Source organism: Heterodontus francisci, chromosome 7 (genome assembly GCF_036365525.1).
Source record: "Heterodontus francisci isolate sHetFra1 chromosome 7, sHetFra1.hap1, whole genome shotgun sequence".
NCBI classification, from domain to species: domain Eukaryota; kingdom Metazoa; phylum Chordata; class Chondrichthyes; order Heterodontiformes; family Heterodontidae; genus Heterodontus; species Heterodontus francisci.
The window spans coordinates 24,699,046-24,716,967 of NC_090377.1; the positions used below are offsets into that span (position 1 = coordinate 24,699,046).

Consider the following 17,922-nt stretch of genomic DNA (forward strand, 5'->3'; position numbering starts at 1 on the left):
CCATGTTAGCATGCATACGCGATACACACATGCAAATAAAGACAGAAAAGAGCAGAAGAAAATTAAAGTGCGAAGGTTTGAGGCAATATCTGAAGAGTTGTTGTTATGGTTCTTCAAGCTCACTGTACAGTCCTTGATTGTAGGTACATCTTGCTTTTCGTTGGGGCCCAGTAATCTTCTTAAACAGTGTTCGCTGTAGGAGACTTTTCTCTTTTGGGATTCATGTATCTCCAGTGGATTCAGAGGCTTGTGAGAAAGAGATGAGAGTAGACAGGAGAGAGGTCTTCTCAATCCAGGAGCAAACAGCTTTCTGCCCAAACTGTTTGTACAAATTCAAAAAACTCAGATTGCCCAGCAGGTTAGTCATGTGACCAACTGGTTTGACCATGTCTGTTTGTGTATTCGGCCATCTTAGCAGTCAACCTGGAATGTGAGCTCTCCCACCTTCGATGTCTGGTGATCAAAAGTCCATTGTGGGTTGAATGTGTCAGGCAATGGCTGCTTTGTCCTTCCAAACGCTGTCTGTTAATATGCAAATATCTTTTCCAGCCATGGCTGGTCTGTTTAACAAGTCCTTTCTTAACTCCAGTAACAGTTTAAAATCAATGTTTGTGACAAATTAATGTGCCTCATTCTTGGCATGTGGTGGCCTAGCATGACAAGAGATGTAATCTGTGGTGATCATTCAGTTGTAGTATCATGTCATTCTTGTTTCCTCCGTATTGTTCAAAACAACTTGGAATAGTACACCTGTGCCCAGTGAAGGTATTATAAAACAGCCACTTATCCCAAATATATTTACCTGACCTTAATGAAACAAGGCCCAGACCAGTTTTGGAATGGCTGTTGCCTTCTGAAATTTAGATGAAAGACAGATTGCAACCATTCAAAAAGGATGACGGCTATTTGTCCTGGGAAAGGATAACGTTTTTTCCATTTCAGGAACCATGGGGCCGATTTTAACATTTGGTGCAAAACGGGCAGTGGCCACACCCATCACCTGCCCATTGTCGCAGCCGTGAGGCCTGAGCCATTTCAACTTGTGAGTAAAAAGCCATTCTTCGGTGCATTGACCAGTCTTATTGGCCTACAATGAAAAATGAAAACCATTCATAATTTCATAAAAGTCATAATATAGTAGTTTACAATAACAACTAGGCGCTAAAAAAAATTCAATAGCATGCCTGTACTGTCTCCATAAAGTCAGCAAGGCCCTTTCCCATATTACGGTTTTACTGATGTTGAAAGTAAGGGTTTTTTTGGAGGGCAGGTGTATAGTTTTTCTAACAGCAATTTCTGTACAATTAGTTTTTTCCACTAAAAAGCTTATTTTTTTCATAATCTTTCGAGCAAAGTGTTCATTTTAAATTGCTGCAAGATAATGATTTTATTAGGTAGACGATAAATCTGTGTGACTTTTAATGAGGTACTTTAAGTCTAGACTGAAGGGAGCAAAATATCCTCGAATCAGGCATTGGATGGTTTTGGCATTCTGTCTTCCGGAATTGGTGTACAAAAGAGCTTTTATTAATAGAACAGGTGGAAACAACTCTGGCTCACCACAGTTCTTTCCTGCTCTCTTGCTTGGATTTTATGATACAGTGATTACTTGTAGTTTAGAAACTTTAACACTTTGGCACTATTCTGCTCAATGTTTGTATTTTTGTTGTACGAATTTTTCTTCCAATTTAGTCACATTCGTTCAGCTAAATTTGGCTTTGACATTTAGAGCAGTGAGTCAAAAGTGAGTTTTATTTGGTGCTAACCACCCAAGTCTGTACGAATACATACTGTTCCTAATCAAAACGTATGACAGTCCAACTTAATGTTACACATGCATGATTAACTCTGATTCCATTGTGCAATATATTGCTAAAGCAGTTATTGCATTGGTATTCATTAAGAGTGATAATGTGGGTGAAGCCAGTTGTGCCAGATAGGAAGCTAATGGTCACCTCATTGAATGGCTAAAGAGGTGACGTCTCAAAAAAGGCTTTATCACGAGAAAATTCTGGCAGATAGTTGAGTGCAGATAATGGAGGTTCCGATGCAATATTACTAGAGCCACCTCAGGGTGGAAAACACCTCCCGACCCTCAGCTCGGCCATTGCCTCTTTCATGGTTTTGTTATGAAATCCATTTTTTATGTTTTTATGATTGTTATCCATTTTTTGCTAGATTTTGTGAACTTGTGTTTTAAAACTGAAAAAAGGATTCCATAGATGCTGGACTTGGTGCTTTTAAAAAAAAGAGGTCATTGGAAGGTCTTTTGGACTTGGTTTGCAAACAACATATACTGGTAGTCTTCAGATAAATACCCATCAGGGTTCTTTTGACTTGCGGGAGATGTTTACGAAGAAGTGACAGGTCAAGATTTATAGGGGTCAGGAGGCTTGACTCTTGAGATAGTGTTTTTTGCTTCACTTTGTACAGTGTGTTGGAGTTTTAAAAAAACAGTCAGAAGAGCAGTTACCCCAGTTTAGCCTTTTCCATCTCTTTGAAAAGCCTGCCAGCTTTTCCATCTCTTTGAGAGCTCTTTGAAGTGAGTGAAAGAAATAGAGAATTGATGCTACATTCATCGTGAAAGGTTGCCTGAAACCCCTGTTGACGCTCGAAAAACCTGCCAGATAAATCCTCAAAGCCGCCTGATCAAATTGCTCCAGAGAAAGATCCCAGTGACAGGCGTCTACGCGTATTTGGGATGCCAAACCAAAAAAGGAACAACTGACATCTTTACAAATTCCTTTTTCTTCAAAAATTAGCAAGTATTTGGCCAAAGTATTCTTTTTTGTCTTTTTTTCGTAACGCAGTTCTAAAAACGAAATCTCTTGTTTTTTTTTCTCTGTGTGTGTGTGTGTGTAAGGTAAAAAGGGAACTTTCATATTTCACTCTGTGTGTTAATGCTTTGCTTCATTACTGATCAAGTCTTGTTTTATAATAAACTGACAATTTTGTTGTTTATTAAAGAAATCTGGTTGGTGTATTTTCTGAGATAAAGAGTAGAGTCCATGATTCACCGTATTGGTAACTGGGTAAAAATTTAAATATATGTTATGATCTGTAGAGAATTGGAACTAGAAAAGACAGTGTGCTCCTCCCACCTTGGTCGTAACAGTTTATATTACCTTTTTATTTTATTACCTTTTATTTTACCCAATGACTGAGCGCCATTGCTAAAATGGTCTCCCTCTTTCTCCAGCCACTAGCACCTTTTTGTCAGTAAAAGAACCAGTGCAGGCAGTCTTGCATGTCTTGCTATCTGCAAATACATGATTTGCACTCCTGCAAATGCTCAGTAAAAGCTGCCTGTGGACTAAAAGGAGAGGTATAAACTGGTAAAATGCTGGGATTCAGCTTGGACTACCTACTAAAGCAAAAGTGAAGAGATGTGAGTTGGCTTGAGAAGTTCAGAGTTCAGTGAGTGGTTCCCTTGCTGTCTTAGTTGGTAAAGACAGTGGAGGTGGAAAGGAGATAATTTTAACATGGGTGATGGTTTAAATGGGAGATATGGAAGCCTTTGAAATACAGATCGGGTGTGGCGTATAATGGGCGGCTTATTCAATATCTCCCATTTAAAACCATCTCCCAAATATAAAATTACCTCCACTGTGTGACGAGCTATTGAATCTCGCAGACCAGGAACATCCCTGGTCTGTCCTGAATTAGTTGATCTGGCTGAGGCAATGGTGGAAATTTTATAGTTCCCCTCACTGTTCAGTAGGGAGAGAATCAGCCAGAGTCTTACCTTTGATCAATATCTAAAAGCTGACCTGGGGCATCAGCAGTGTCTGTTCACTTAAAGTGCAAGTAAAGCCAATGGAACAATTTTTTTCACAATGCTGACTTGAGTGAAAATAGTCCCAGTGTCAAAACACACAAACCTTGCTCTATAACAGTATTTTAAAATGCAGTTTTCAGGAGAGATGTGTGCCCTTTCACCTCTGAGACCAGGCTTCCAATCCAGCCAAGTTTGATGGGATGAAAAGTCCTCTCTGTCTGTTGGCTGTAAGGGTCGTATGCCAAACAAATTTGCTGTCTCAGCTCAGTTCTTAGTGGGCATGGGTCCACAGCATAAAACTGCTCTGAATTCATGATCTCATTGAGCAAGGCCATAGGATGGCTGGTGTGGGAAATAGAAATTATCACATTGGCGCAGTTGAGGGCACTTCTGTGAAGTTAAGACTAAGGTATACTACTGAGCAAAGGAAAAGGAGCGTTACTCTGTCTGACCAGGCTGCATCTAACCTTGAAGGTGAAGCTGGATGCTCAGAATGGAAAAGTGTCATTTTCCTGACACTGATAACTTAATTGTGATGAATCCAAAATGAATCCAAAAAAAGCTTTAGTGCTTGAAATGGTTGACAGATACCTATATAATTGATTGCTAAGGTGATTGTTTCTAATCATCAAGCTTCCTAACTCTGGAAATTCTGTTTGTATTTCCTCCAGCCTGTCCCTCCTCTCAGGAAAGACCAAAAAATCAATCATTACTAAATATCGATATATAATGTTTTACAACCATCCAACAATATTAGTAAGTGCCACAGGAACCAAAGGTAAACTCAAAAATAAAAATCATACTCAACAACAACAACTTGCTTTTATATAGCACCTTTAAATGATCAAAATGTCCTTTTTTTTATTCATTCATGGGACGTAGGCGATGCTGGCCAGGCCAGCATTTATTGCCCATCCCCCGAATTGCCCTTGAGAAGGTGGTGATGAGCTGCCTTCTTGAACCGCTGCAGTCCATTTGGGGTAGGTATACCCACAGTGTTGTTAGGAAGGGAGTTCTAGGATTTTGACCCAGCGACAGTGAAGGAACGGCGATATAATTCCAAGTCAGGATGGTGTGTGACTTGGAGGGGAACTTGCAGGTGGTGGTGTTCCCATGTATTTGCTGCCCTTGTCCTTCTCGTTGGTAGAGGTCGTGGGTTTGGAAGGTGCTGTCTAAGGAGCCTTGGTGCATTGCTGCAGTGCATCTTGTAGATGGTACACACTGTGCGTTGGTGGTGGAGGGAGTGAATGTTTGTAGATGGGGTGCCAATCAAGTGGGCTGCTTTGACCTGGATGGTGTCGAGCTTCTTGAGTGTTATTGGAGCTTCACCCATCCAGGCAAGTGGAGAGTATTCCATCACACTTCTGACTTGTGCCGTGTAGATGGTGGACAGGCTTTGGGGAGTCAGGAGGTGAGTTACTCGCCTCAGGATTCCCAGCCTCTGACCTGCTCTTGTAGCCACGTTATTTATATGGCTACTCCAGTTCAGTTTCTGGTCAATGGTAACCCTTAGGATGTTGATAGTGGGGGATTCAGCAATGGTAATGCTGTTGAATGTCATGGGGAGATGGTTAGATTCTCTCTTGTTGGAGATGGTCATTGCCTGGCACTTGTGTGGCGCGAATGTTACTTGCCACTTATCAGCCCAAGCCTGGATATTGTCCAGGTCTTGCTGCATTTCTACACGGACTGCTTCAGTATCTGAGGAGTCACGAATGGTGCTGAACATTGTGCAATCATCCGCGAACGTCCCCACTTCTGACCTTATGATTGAAGGAAGGTCATTGATGAAGCAGCTGAAGATGGTTGGGCCTAGGACACTACCCTGAGGAACTCCTGCAGTGATGTCCTGGAGCTGAGATGATTGACCTCCAACAACCACAACCATCTTCCTTTGCGCTAGGTATGACTCCAGCCAGCGGAGGGTTTTCCCCCGATTCCCATTGACCTCAGTTTTGCTGGGGCTCCTTGATGCCATACTCGGTCAAATGCTGTCTTGATGTCAAGGGCAGTCACTCTCACCTCACCTCTTGAGTTCAGCCCTTTTGTCCATATTTGAACCAAGGCTGTAATGAGGTCAGGAGCTGAGTGGTCCTGGCAGAACCCAATCTGAGCATCACTGAGTAGGTTATTGCTAAGCAAGTGCTGCTTGATGGCACTGTTGATGACACCTTCCATCACTTTACTGATGATAGAGAGTAGGCTGATGGGGCGGCAATTGGCCGGGTTAGATTTGTCCTGCTTTTTGTGTACAGGACATACCTGGGCAATTTTCCACATTGCAGGGTAGATGCCAGTGTTGTAGCTGTACTGGAACAGCTTGGCTCGGGGCGCGGCAAGTTCTGGAGCACAGGTCTTCAGTACTATTGGCGGAATGTTGTCAGGGCCCATAGCTTTTGGAGTATCCAGTGCCTTCAGTCGTTTCTTGATATCACGCGGAGTGAATCGAATTGGCTGAAGTCTGGCATCTGTGATGCTGGGGACTTCAGGAGGAGGCCGAGATGGATCATCAACTCGGCACTTCTGGCTGAAGATTGTTGCAAATGCTTCAGCCTTATCTTTCGCACTGATGTGCTGGGCTCCCCCATCATTGAGGATGGGGATATTTGTGGAGCCACCTCATCCAGTTAGTTGTTAAATTGTCCACCACCATTCGCAACTGGATGTGGCAGGACTGCAGAGCTCAGAGCTTTGGTTATGGGATCACTTAGCTCTGTCTATCGCATGCTGCTTACGCAGTTTGGCACGCAGATAGTCCTGTGTTGTTGCTTCACCAGGTTGACACCTCATTTTGAGGTATGCCTGGTGCTGCTCCTGGCATGCCCTCCTGCACTCTTCATTGAACCAGGGTTGGTCTCCTGGCTTGATGGTAATGGTAGAGTGGAGGATATGCCAGGCCATGAGGTTACAGATTGTGGTTGAGTACAATTCTGCTGCTGCTGATGGCCCACAGCCCCTCATGGATGCCCAGTTTTGCATTGCTAGATCTGTATGAAATCTATCCCATTTAGCACAGTGATAGTGCCACACAACACGATGGACGGTATCCTCAATGTGAAGGCGGGACTTCGTCTCCACAAGGACTGTGCGGTGGTCACTCCTACCAGTGCAGTCATGGACAGAAGCATCTGCGGCAGGCAGATTGGTGAGGACGGGGTCAAGTATGTTTTTCCCTCGTGTTGGTTCCCCCACCACCTGCCGCAGACCCAGTCTAGCAGCTCTGCCCTTTAGGACTGGGCCAGCTCGGTCAGTAGTGGTGCTACCGAGCCATTCTCGGTGATGGACATTGAAGTCCCCCACCCAGAGTACATTTTGTGCCCTTGCCACCCTCAGTGCTTCCTCCAAGTGGTGTTCAACATGGTGGAGTACTGAGTCATCAGCTGAGGGAGGGCGGTAGGTGGTAATCAGTAGGAGGTTACCTTTCCCATGTTTGACCTGAGGCCATGAGACTTCATGGGGTCCGGAGTCGATGTTGAGGACTCCCAGTGCAACTCCCTCCCTACTGTGTACCACTGTGCCACCACCTCTGCTGGGTCTGTCCTGCCAGTGGGACAGGACATACCCAGGGATAGTGATTGTAGTGTCTGGGACATTGTCTGTTAGGTATGATTCCGTGAATATGACTATGTCAGGCTGTTGCTTGACTAGTCTGTGGAACAGCTCTCCCAACTTTGGCACAAGCCCCCAGATGTTAGTAAGGAGGACTTTGCGGGGTCGACAGGGCTGAGTTTGCCATTGTCATTTCCGGTGCCTCGGTTGATGCCGGGTGGTCCGTCCTGTTTCATTCCTTTTTATTAACTTTGTAGCGGTTAGGTACAACTGAGTGGCTTGCTAGGCCATTTCAGAGGGCTTGTAAGAGTTAACCACATTGCTGTGGGTCTGGAGTCACATGTAGGCCAGACCAGGTAAGGACAGCAGATTTCCTTCTCTAAAGGACATTAGTGAACCAGATGGGTTTTTACTACAATCGACAATAGTTTCATGGCCATCATTAGACTAGCTTTTAATTCCAGAATTATTAATTGAATTCAAATTCCACCTTATGCTGTGGTGGGATTTGAACCCATGTCCCCAGTGAAATACCCTGGGTCTCTGGGTTATTAGTCCAGTGATAATACCACTACGCCACCGCCTATCCATCCTAAGGCTCTTTGCAGGAGCATTGTCAAACTAAATTGGACTTCAAGCCACATCAGGAGATATTGGAGCAGGTGACCAACAGCTCGTTCAAAGATATAGGTTTTCAGGAGCATTTTAAAGGACTCTTTCCTTCTTTAGCCATATCATTCAACTAACATTGTTAACAGGTGAAACGCTTCTGTGCATCATTCATGTTACTCTGAATCGGAGGTGTAGCCAGTGCCAAATGCACTACCCTTGATCCTTGCTTTCAGCCTGTTGATGTACTTTTAATCCAGCATAAATATGTCAGGAACTCATTGTTTATCAATCTTTTGTCTGATGCCACATTGGATTTGGTACTGGGTAATGAACCCGGCCAGGTGTTAGATTTAGATGTAGGTGAGCACTTTGGTGATAGTGACCACAATTCGGTTAGGTTTACCTTAGCGATGAGCAGGGACAGGTATATACCGCAGGGCAAAAATTATAGCTGGGGGAAAGGAAATTATGATGCGATTAGGCAAGATTTAGGATGCGTAGGATGGGGAAGGAAACTGCAGGGGATGGGAACAATCGAAATGTGGAGCTTATTCAAGGAGCAGCTACTGCGTGTCCTTGATAAGTATGTACCTGTGAGGCAGGGAGGAAGTTGTCGAGCGAGGGAGCCGTGGTTTACTAAAGAAGTTGAAGCGCTTGTCAAGAGGAAGAAGAAGGCTTATGTTAGGATGAGACGTGAAGGCTCAGTTAGGGCGCTTGAGAGTTACAAGCTAGCCAGGAAGGATCTAAAGGGAGAGCTAAGAAGAGCAAGGAGAGGACATGAGAAGTCATTGGCGGATAGGATCAGGGAAAACCCTAAGGCTTTCTATAGGTATATCAGGAATAAAAGAATGACTAGAGTTAGATTAGGGCCAATCAAGGATAGTAGTGGTAAGTTGTGTGTGGAATCAGAGGAGGTAGGGGAAGTGTTAAATGAATATTTTGCGTCAGTATTTACAGTAGAGAAAGAAAATGTTGTCGAGGAGAATACTGAGATTCAGGCTACTAGGCTAGATGGGATTGAGGTTCACAAAGAGGAGGTGTTATCAATTTTGGAAAGTGTGAAAATAGATAAGTCCCCTGGGCCAGATGGGATTTATCCTAGGATTCTCTGGGAAGCTAGGGAGGAGATTGCAGAGCCTTTGTCCTTGATCTTTATGTCGTCATTGTCGACAGGAATAGTGCCGGAAGACTGGAGGATAGCAAATGTTGTCCCCTTGTTCAAGAAGGGGAGTAGAGACAGCCCTGGTAATTATAGACCTGTGAGCCTTACTTCGGTTGTGGGTAAAATGTTGGAAAAGGTTATAAGAGACAGGATTTATAATCATCTTGAAAAGAATAAGTTCATTAGCGATAGTCAGCACGGTTTTGTGACGGGTAGGTCGTGCCTCACAAACCTTATTGAGTTTTTTGAGAAGGTGACCAAACAGGTGGATGAGGGTAAAGCAGTGGATGTGGTGTATATGGATTTCAGTAAGGCGTTTGATAAGGTTCCCCATGGTAGGCTATTGCAGAAAATACGGAAGTATGGGGTTGAAGGTGATTTAGAGCTGTGGATCAGAAATTGGCTAGCTGAAAGAAGACAGAGGGTGGTGGTTGATGGCAAATGTTCATCCTGGAGTTTAGTTACTAGTGGTGTACCGCAAGGATCTGTTTTGGGGCCACTGCTGTTTGTCATTTTTATAAATGACCTGGAAGAGGGTGTAGAAGGGTGGGTTAGTAAATTTGCGGATGACACGAAGGTCGGTGGAGTTGTAGATAGTGCTGAAGGATGTTGTAGGGTACAGAGGGACATAGATAGGCTGCAGAGCTGGGCTGAGAGATGGCAAATGGAGTTTAATGCGGAAAAGTGCGAGGTGATTCACTTTGGAAGGAGTAACAGGAATGCAGAGTACTGGGCGAATGGGAAGATTCTTGGTAGTGTAGATGAACAGAGAGATCTTGGTGTCCAGGTGCATAAATCCCTGAAGGTTGCTACCCAGGTTAATAGGGCTGTTAAGAAGGCATATGGTGTGTTAGCTTTTATTAGTAGGGGGATCGAGTTTCGGAGCCATGAGGTCATGCTGCAGCTGTACAAAACTCTGGTGAGACCGCACCTGGAGTATTGCGTGCAGTTCTGGTCACCGCATTATAGGAAGGATGTGGAAGCTTTGGAAAGGGTGCAGAGGAGATTTACTAGGATGTTGCCTGGTATGGAGGGAAGGTCTTACGAGGAAAGGCTGAGGGACTTGAGGTTGTTTTCGTTGGAGAGAAGGAGGAGGAGAGGTGACTTAATAGAGACATATAAGATAATCAGAGGGTTGGATAGGGTGGATAGTGAGAGTCTTTTTCCTCGGATGGTGATGGCAAACACGAGGGGACATAGCTTTAAGTTGAGGGGTGATAGATATAGGACAGATGTCAGAGGTAGTTTCTTTACTCAGAGAGTAGTAGGGGCGTGGAACGCCCTTCCTGCAGCAGTAGTAGACTCGCCAACTTTAAGGGCATTTAAGTGGTCATTGGATAGACATATGGATGAAAATGGAATAGTGTAGGTCAGATGGTTTCACAGGTCGGCGCAACATCGAAGGCCGAAGGGCCTGTACTACGCTGTAATGTTCTAATTCTAATTCTTACCATGTTTAAGATTCTTCGTTCAAGCAGGAGACTAATTTGATAATTATTAATTATTTTAATGAATAAGAAATCAAAAATGTTTCTGTCATTCACAGAAGTCATGTAAATTGAATAGCACGCATCATGTTTTGGGCACAGAATGCCGAGGAGAGATGCAAGGGACCTCTGTAGCCCTATAAAGGAGGGTACATCACAACTAATGGTATCCTGAGATGAAATATTTGGTCCAGCATACATTATCAAGAGCTCTTTCTGCTCTGTTGCACAAATGGAGCAATATTTAGGCTGTTAGTATCTCAAGAAGGAGATATTCCAATAAGAGAACATATCAGCCCTTAGTATCCTGACAAAGGAACATTTAACCTTTCGTAATTCAAATACAGGACATTCTGGCCATAAGTATCCTGACAGATCGGCATCCTGGCTGTTGATACCCTAAGAAGGGTATCTGAAGAAGGAGACAAATCCATAGTATATTGTGAAGGATATGTTCTGGTACTCAGTATCCTGAGACACGGACATTTGGAGGTCCTGCAAAAGAAGTTGGAGTAGGAGACCAAAATCATGTCAATACTTGAAATAATAAACACCTGCAAATCATGTTTACACAAACAAAATAGTTCCAATTAACTATGAATTAGAAGGAGGGATCTGAACTCTGATTGTAAATGAAGGATCCAATCACATTTTAAAATCTTTAGTATCAATTCGACATTCCAGGAAGTTAAATTCTCTCAAGATCTAAAACTCAAAAGCACATCACATTGCAGCAGAGACCAGGCTGAGAGAAAAGAGAGGCTATTCTGTGATATATGGCTTCTACTATTCTAATTAATTTATGCTTGGTTGTAATCCCTGCAGGGATATGGAAATCCTAAAATATGGTCGGAGGGATGCAGAAATCCCTCCTTGCGAGGGGAAAGAAAAAAGATTTTTTTTTGTTAATCGTATGAATGAAGCCATTCAGGAAGTCTGCAGCAGCCTAACCTCAGTGAACTTGAATCCTTACCCCAGCCGTGGCTCGTCAGTCACTAAACAGGCCAGCCACACAATAGAGGAAGTGCTGTCAACCGTGGGCACGTTTAATAACTCTACTTGGGCTCTTTAGTTGGCCGGAGGTGGTGGGGGGTGGGGGGGGGAGCAGTTGTGGGGGGAGTGCTGTACGATGGTTATCATCCTCCTCCTATTATTTGCTCCTTGCAGTGTAGTGATCGTCTAATTATTTCCTTTGCTGTGCTCACTGATGACCAAAGCTGACCAGAACTTTCCGTCATTTATCAAGTGATTGATGTTGCATTTGCAAGTGTCTTAAGGGAACCACCAGATAACAAGAACAATGCAGAAGTAGATTAAAAATAGAGTTGTTAGTCCTTTACTTCAGAATTCAAAGCAGCCAGAAAGTTCACATCAATATCAAACTACTTAAAGAATTGGAATGTAGCTACAGAATAAGCTCTTATTGCTCCAATGTTATTGACTCATTCCCTAAAAGAAAATTTTTAAAATAATACATATTAGCTTCTCTACTTAAGAGGATCACGCCTTAAAGAAGTGTTGCCAGTGTCATGCAGGCCCTCACCTGGCAAGTATGAGGCATATTAATTTTGTCATATGAACATTGATTTTAAACTGTTGCTAGAGTGAGGAAATGACTTGTTAAACAGATCAGCCGTGACTGCAAAAAGACATTTGCATACTAACAGACTGTGCTTGGAGGGACAAAGGGGCTAATCCCTGCTCCATTTTAACCCACAATGGACTTTGAGCACCAAGTATTGTGTGTAAGAAGAGACATTCCAGGGTCGGCTAAGTCAAGAGAATCCACAAACAGACGTGGTCAGACCAGCTAGTCACATGTCTAACCTGCTTGGCAACCTGGGTTTTTCTGAATTGTCCAAGGAGTTTGAACTGAAAAAAAGACCTTAGCTCCTGGAGTGAGAAGACCTCTCCTGTCTGCTTCCATCTCTTTCTCACAAGCCTCTGGACCCACTGAGGACACATGAACTTTAAGAGATAAAAGTCTCCTACATCGAACAAGGTTTAAGAAGAATACTGGGCCCCAATGAAAAGCAACTCCTATCTACAATCAAGGACTTACAGCGAGCTCGAAGAACAATAAGCAAAACCATCTTCAGATATTGCCTCAAACTTTTCCACTTCATTTCTTCTGCTCTTTTCTGTCTCTAGCTGCATGTGTGTATCGCGTATGCATGCTAGCATGGGCACATCGCGTATCCATAAGCGTTAACCGAATTAGAGTTTAAGTTTAATAAAGTTCAACCTTTTTTTCTTTAAACCTAAGAAAACCTGTTTGGCTAGATTTTTTGCCTTATAATTGGAAGTTATTGAACAAGGATTCACTAAGGGGAGCTTAAAATTAAACCCTGTTACGGTAAGACCAGGTGAAGGCTGAGAGGGAATCTGGTTGTAACAGCAGGGTAAATTGTCTTGCAACGTATTTTTAAAGATCAGAAATTTATATTGATCATCAATCTTACTGATACACAGTATTGATCTTACACCAATAATCATGTGCCCTGGAAGCAGTGACAGTGACAAGTTTCCTAATTTTGTATGAATATAGATTTCAAACAATAGGATAGAACTTGCATTTATATAATGCTTTTATGTAACGTTTGAAGTCTAGTTGCTTGGAATGTAAAATGTTTGCTGTAGATTTATGAATCCACATATGTTTGATTTAAATAGCATGAGCATTTGTTTAACCAACAATCACAGTGTGTAAGCAAATCTGATAATTTTATACAATGTACCTTTTTGTGTGTTACAGATTCAGAATAATCATTTTCAAGTGAAAAAGGGTGGTAGTTATATTGGAAAAATTGGTAATTTGCCTATAGAGCAACATAACATAGCATTTAAAGTACTTCATTGTATGTGAAACCTTTTGAGGCATTTCCGAGAGCCGTAAGGTGCTTTCAATACATGCCTTTCATTCTCTCAGTACGCCACTTGAAAGCTGTTTTTTTAATGGCATAATCTTGTTTCAAAGCATTATGGATGCGATGTGGGAATTTTTCCGAGATACAATCTGGTTGTCTGTGAAATGAGTGCAGGGAGTTTGTTGACATGCTAACTTTTAAATATGACAACAATACTCAAAAAAAAAATGAGGGAAGATCATTTTCATTACAGCAGAGTAACTTCAAGCCATTTGCAAAACTTGCAGGATCCTAATAGCTATTCACCATGTATTTAAAGTTCAGCAATTGTGCAGCAATACACAGCCTACTAGAGGTATTATCATAGAAAAGGATAGGATAAGATTAAATTTATACCTTTCAACAAATGAAAATTACGCAAAGACTGAGGTGCTTTTTTGAAAACACAAGTGGTTTAATTGCAATTCCTAGAGGTGCAGGCAGTGTCATTTTGACAAACAAGTGCAGAACCTCTTCAACCGGTAATGTACCCTGAATTTGCATGTTTAATCTACTGCATATTGAAATGCTACAGCTCTTTTATCCTATGATTTGTAAATGTTAATGCACTATTGATAACATTCTACATTTCATTAATTACACTTTTGAATGTTCTATTTGGCAGATTAGAGCAAATATTCCACAGTAAGGTGAAGAAAGCAGAGTGTTCTTGTTTAAAAGAAAGGTAAGTGAAATCAGAATCTACTTCCCATTGCTTTTCTATTATTGCTAATTAATTCAGATGACAGCTGCTTTTCTCACCCCTTTTTATATCTTTAAATATTCTATCACACAGCTAAAATTATGTTCTAATAATTATGGTACTACCAATATATTACGAGTACTACGAGCATTGCCACCTCGGTCACTATTGAAGGACTTACAGTGGTACCTTACAAGCTGATGTAATCCATTGGCGGCAGGGGGAATTACACTAACAATGCTGCTCTGAATCAAGGGAAATGATTCCTTCTCCTTGACAAGTAAGTCCAACTTGTCAATTGGACAAGCCCATTGAATGCATGACTGGGAGCCGAAGCAGTAAAATTCCCAATGAAATAAACATTATATAGTAGATTTATGATTAGAACGTTTTAGGAAATAATTGTGTGTGTGTCTGTGTGTGTGAGAGAGAAAGAGAACTGTGTAAATGAGTTGCCAGCTTGTTGAATGAATTCCTGGTAAATTGCCCGTGATATTGCACACAGTGGGCTGAATTTTATGGAGGCAGTGGGGGTCCTGATGCCAGGCCAGAAAGGTGGGGGAAACCCTGCCTCAGCCATTTGGGGGACCCCAGGCTGCATTTTACAGTGCTCAGGCAGTTAACTGCCTGGTGCTGGGTTTCCCATTCCTTTGAGGATGGGGATCCCGCCTCCAAGAGCTGCTGGCCAATCAGAGAGCCGGCGGCTCAGCAGTCTCAGCAGCACCATGAGAAATGGTGGCCACTGCTGGAACTGCACTAAGCTAGAAGAGGTAACATAGACACCGGCCTTGGAATCAGATAAATGGGGGTGCTTCTCCCGGGCCAGTTAGGCAGGCCCCAGCGAGGGGTGGTGGTTGGGGGGGAGGTGGTTGGTGAGGGCAGTGAAGTGTATGTTGTCACTTGGGTGGCCTTTGCCGCAGGAGGTCCTCTGTGGGCCACAAATTTCCCGCAGGGAGGCCACCTGATTTTACTGGGTGGTCTCGCCACATGGTGGGTCTCCCACCAGTGTGGCGGGAAGAGGCCTTTAAGTGGCATTTAATTGGCCACTTAAGGGCCTCAATTGGCCTCTGGGTGGGAAGGCAGTCCTTGGCCCTCCCCACCACTGACAAAATTCAATGGCGTTGGGAAGGCAATGGGCGCTCCATCCCCCACATTCCCTTGTCATTTTCTGGACCTCCGTGCCTTTCCCTACAGGGCTGATAACATTTAGCCCAGTCAGTTGATTAGTTTAGATGCAAGATGGTGATGGAGTTGGGAAAGAGACTTCAGAACCTGCTCCACAGATCCACCTAGTGGCCAAATTCTACAACAACCTCATGACAGTTAATATACCAATTTACAACAGTAAATGTTAACTGGATTGTGAGGAGTAGAGTGAGAGCTGCTGTTTCCTGGGAAGTGCCGGCATGGCTGGATTTGCTCAGCCTTGGGTCAACTCCCTATGGAACATCCAGAGAAACAGAAGAGAACAGAGGTTATAATGAAATAAAAACAGAAAATGCTGAAAATACTTAGCAGATCAGGCAACATCTGTGGAGAGAGAACTTCTGATCAAAAGTAATCGACCCGGAATGTTAACTCTGTCGAGTATTACCAGCATTTGCTATTTTTTATTTCAGATTTCCAGCATCTGCAATATTTTGCTTTTGTATTACAATTTATAATAGTATCATAAGCATTTTTTAGGCATTGCTTAAAGTTGATATGATAAAGTGCTTGAGTATATGTTTAGTTACTGGTGATTGAATGAAAGAATAGGAGGGAAAAAAGAGTAGGCAGTATCAATGAACCCAGTGCAGAGGCCAGCTTTCTGATTTCATTATCTCAAACCCTCTTTGTGGTCTTTCTTTCCAGCATTTACAAGACTTCCACCTCTTGTGGGCTGCCAGGATGGGTATGAGAGTGCCCTTCTTCTCTGCATGTTCTTTCTCTTGTTACAGACTGTCTTCCTTGTAACCAGAGTAGAAGAAGAGTGAAGCTGCAGTTGTCTTGATAATATACAGGGACACCCAAATGTCAGCATGCAGTCCATAGTGGGTATGGTAACAGGTCTTGATATCATGCGGCTACATTACACAGGAGGATTACTTTGGGCTGAATGCATGGAAGGTATGAGGGAAGGAACAATTCCTGGGAAAGGCTACGTGGATCCTGCAGCATGATGCACATTCAGGGACAGACTTGAAATTATTTGATGACAGTTTGATAGGAAGTAATTGTATGTGTCATGTGTGCTTAGTACATCACATTAATGGAAAGGTAAGTGTGTTTTCCTACCATGCCTGTTCTGATAAGTTCATTAAACCTCTCCTGGTATTGGATCTAAGTTTGTGGAATGGTGCACATGACATTCATGCTAGTAGTCTCCTCCTGCCGTTTTCACTGTGCAACTCACCTAGACACCATGTGTGACTGCAACCTGAGTAGAGCCCCCATCCTATATCTCACTCTCTTGAGATAGAATTTCTGTGGTCCTATGTGAAAAATTGAGTCTTCTTTGTACTACTGAACTCCTTCCAGACATTGTGAAATGGAAGCTTGCTGCCTTGGAAAATAAACACACAAACTACAAGGATTGCATCTTTAAAATGCTGTAGATCTTTAAATCTGCCAGCAGAATCTGTTACCTCCTGACATGGATTGGCTCCCAATCACTAGCAATTTCCATTCTGGAAGCTTGACTCCATTATATTAATGAGGCTGACCTTAGAATTACAAGCAGGGTCAACGTACTAAAGCAGGGACTCCTGCACCACTCAGCTTTGGTGGAGTTTAAGCTTAATAGGTAAATCTAGGCTGATCTCTCTAATGGTCACCTTACCGGGTCTTCTGAGCACCTTCCTAGGTGCTCCAACTTTGTCAAAACTTCAGCCATATAAACCTTTGCGTCAAGCGCTGTTAACCCATTACCCCTGTCCTCACTGACAACGCACTTGTCCTTGTTTACACATCGCTTCATGGCTTCACCCTGCCCTAATTTTATAACCTCCTCCTGCCCACTGTCCCAGCCTGCATTCTTCGGTCATCCAAATCTGACATCTTGTATGTCACCCGAGTTCACTGCCCCTTCGTGTAACTGGGTCTCTGTGCCTTGTTGAGAGAAAGAGAATGTCAACTGTCTGTGTAAGTCAGGTTTGAATAATGTTTCAGGAACATGAGCTTCCTGCAATAGTAAGTCAGGGAGACCCCCATGACTGTGTAGATAGTAGGTAGGTCACTAGAGAGAATGGCTCAGTGGCTGAAAGGACTCTTCTTCTTCATGCTTTCTTATAAATTCACCCACTTATGAAAAAGCACACCAACATTCATCCACAAGTTGTTACAAAACAGCAGCAGCTCCATTATCTAGGCTTCTGACACCATTCTGATTCATATGGAACCATTGCAGGACAAAACCTTGTGTAAGACATTATTTTATTGCCTAGCTTCTCCTTTTCTGAAACTACGTTATTATGTTGTTATTTACTTAGGAAATTGTCTTCATTCCTGTGCCCATGATAGACAAAAATTCTCCTTTATGTGATTAAGACTATTTGTTCATGGGCTGGATAAAACTCCATCAAGGATGGTTTGGCAGAATGGCCTCTTTCTGTGTTGTAAGTTCCGACAGTGACTACACTTCAAAAATATTTCATTGTAAAGCATTTTGCAATATCCTGAGTTTGTGAAAGATGCTATTTCAATGCAAATCTGTCTTTCTTCCTCTCTTATTTTCTTTCTTTCTC

At 42.8% G+C, this 17,922-nt stretch overlaps 1 protein-coding gene across 3 annotated transcripts in view; it reads left to right on the forward strand.

The window, feature by feature from the left end:
• gli2a (GLI family zinc finger 2a) overlaps positions 1-17,922 on the forward strand; it is a 407,587-nt gene that overhangs the window by 91,047 nt on the left and 298,618 nt on the right. For all 3 annotated transcript variants that reach the window (XM_068034894.1, XM_068034893.1, XM_068034896.1), the window contains one exon: positions 14,120-14,179. The gene's annotated coding sequence lies outside the window, so the exon portion shown is untranslated. The remainder of the gene's footprint in view (positions 1-14,119; positions 14,180-17,922) is intronic.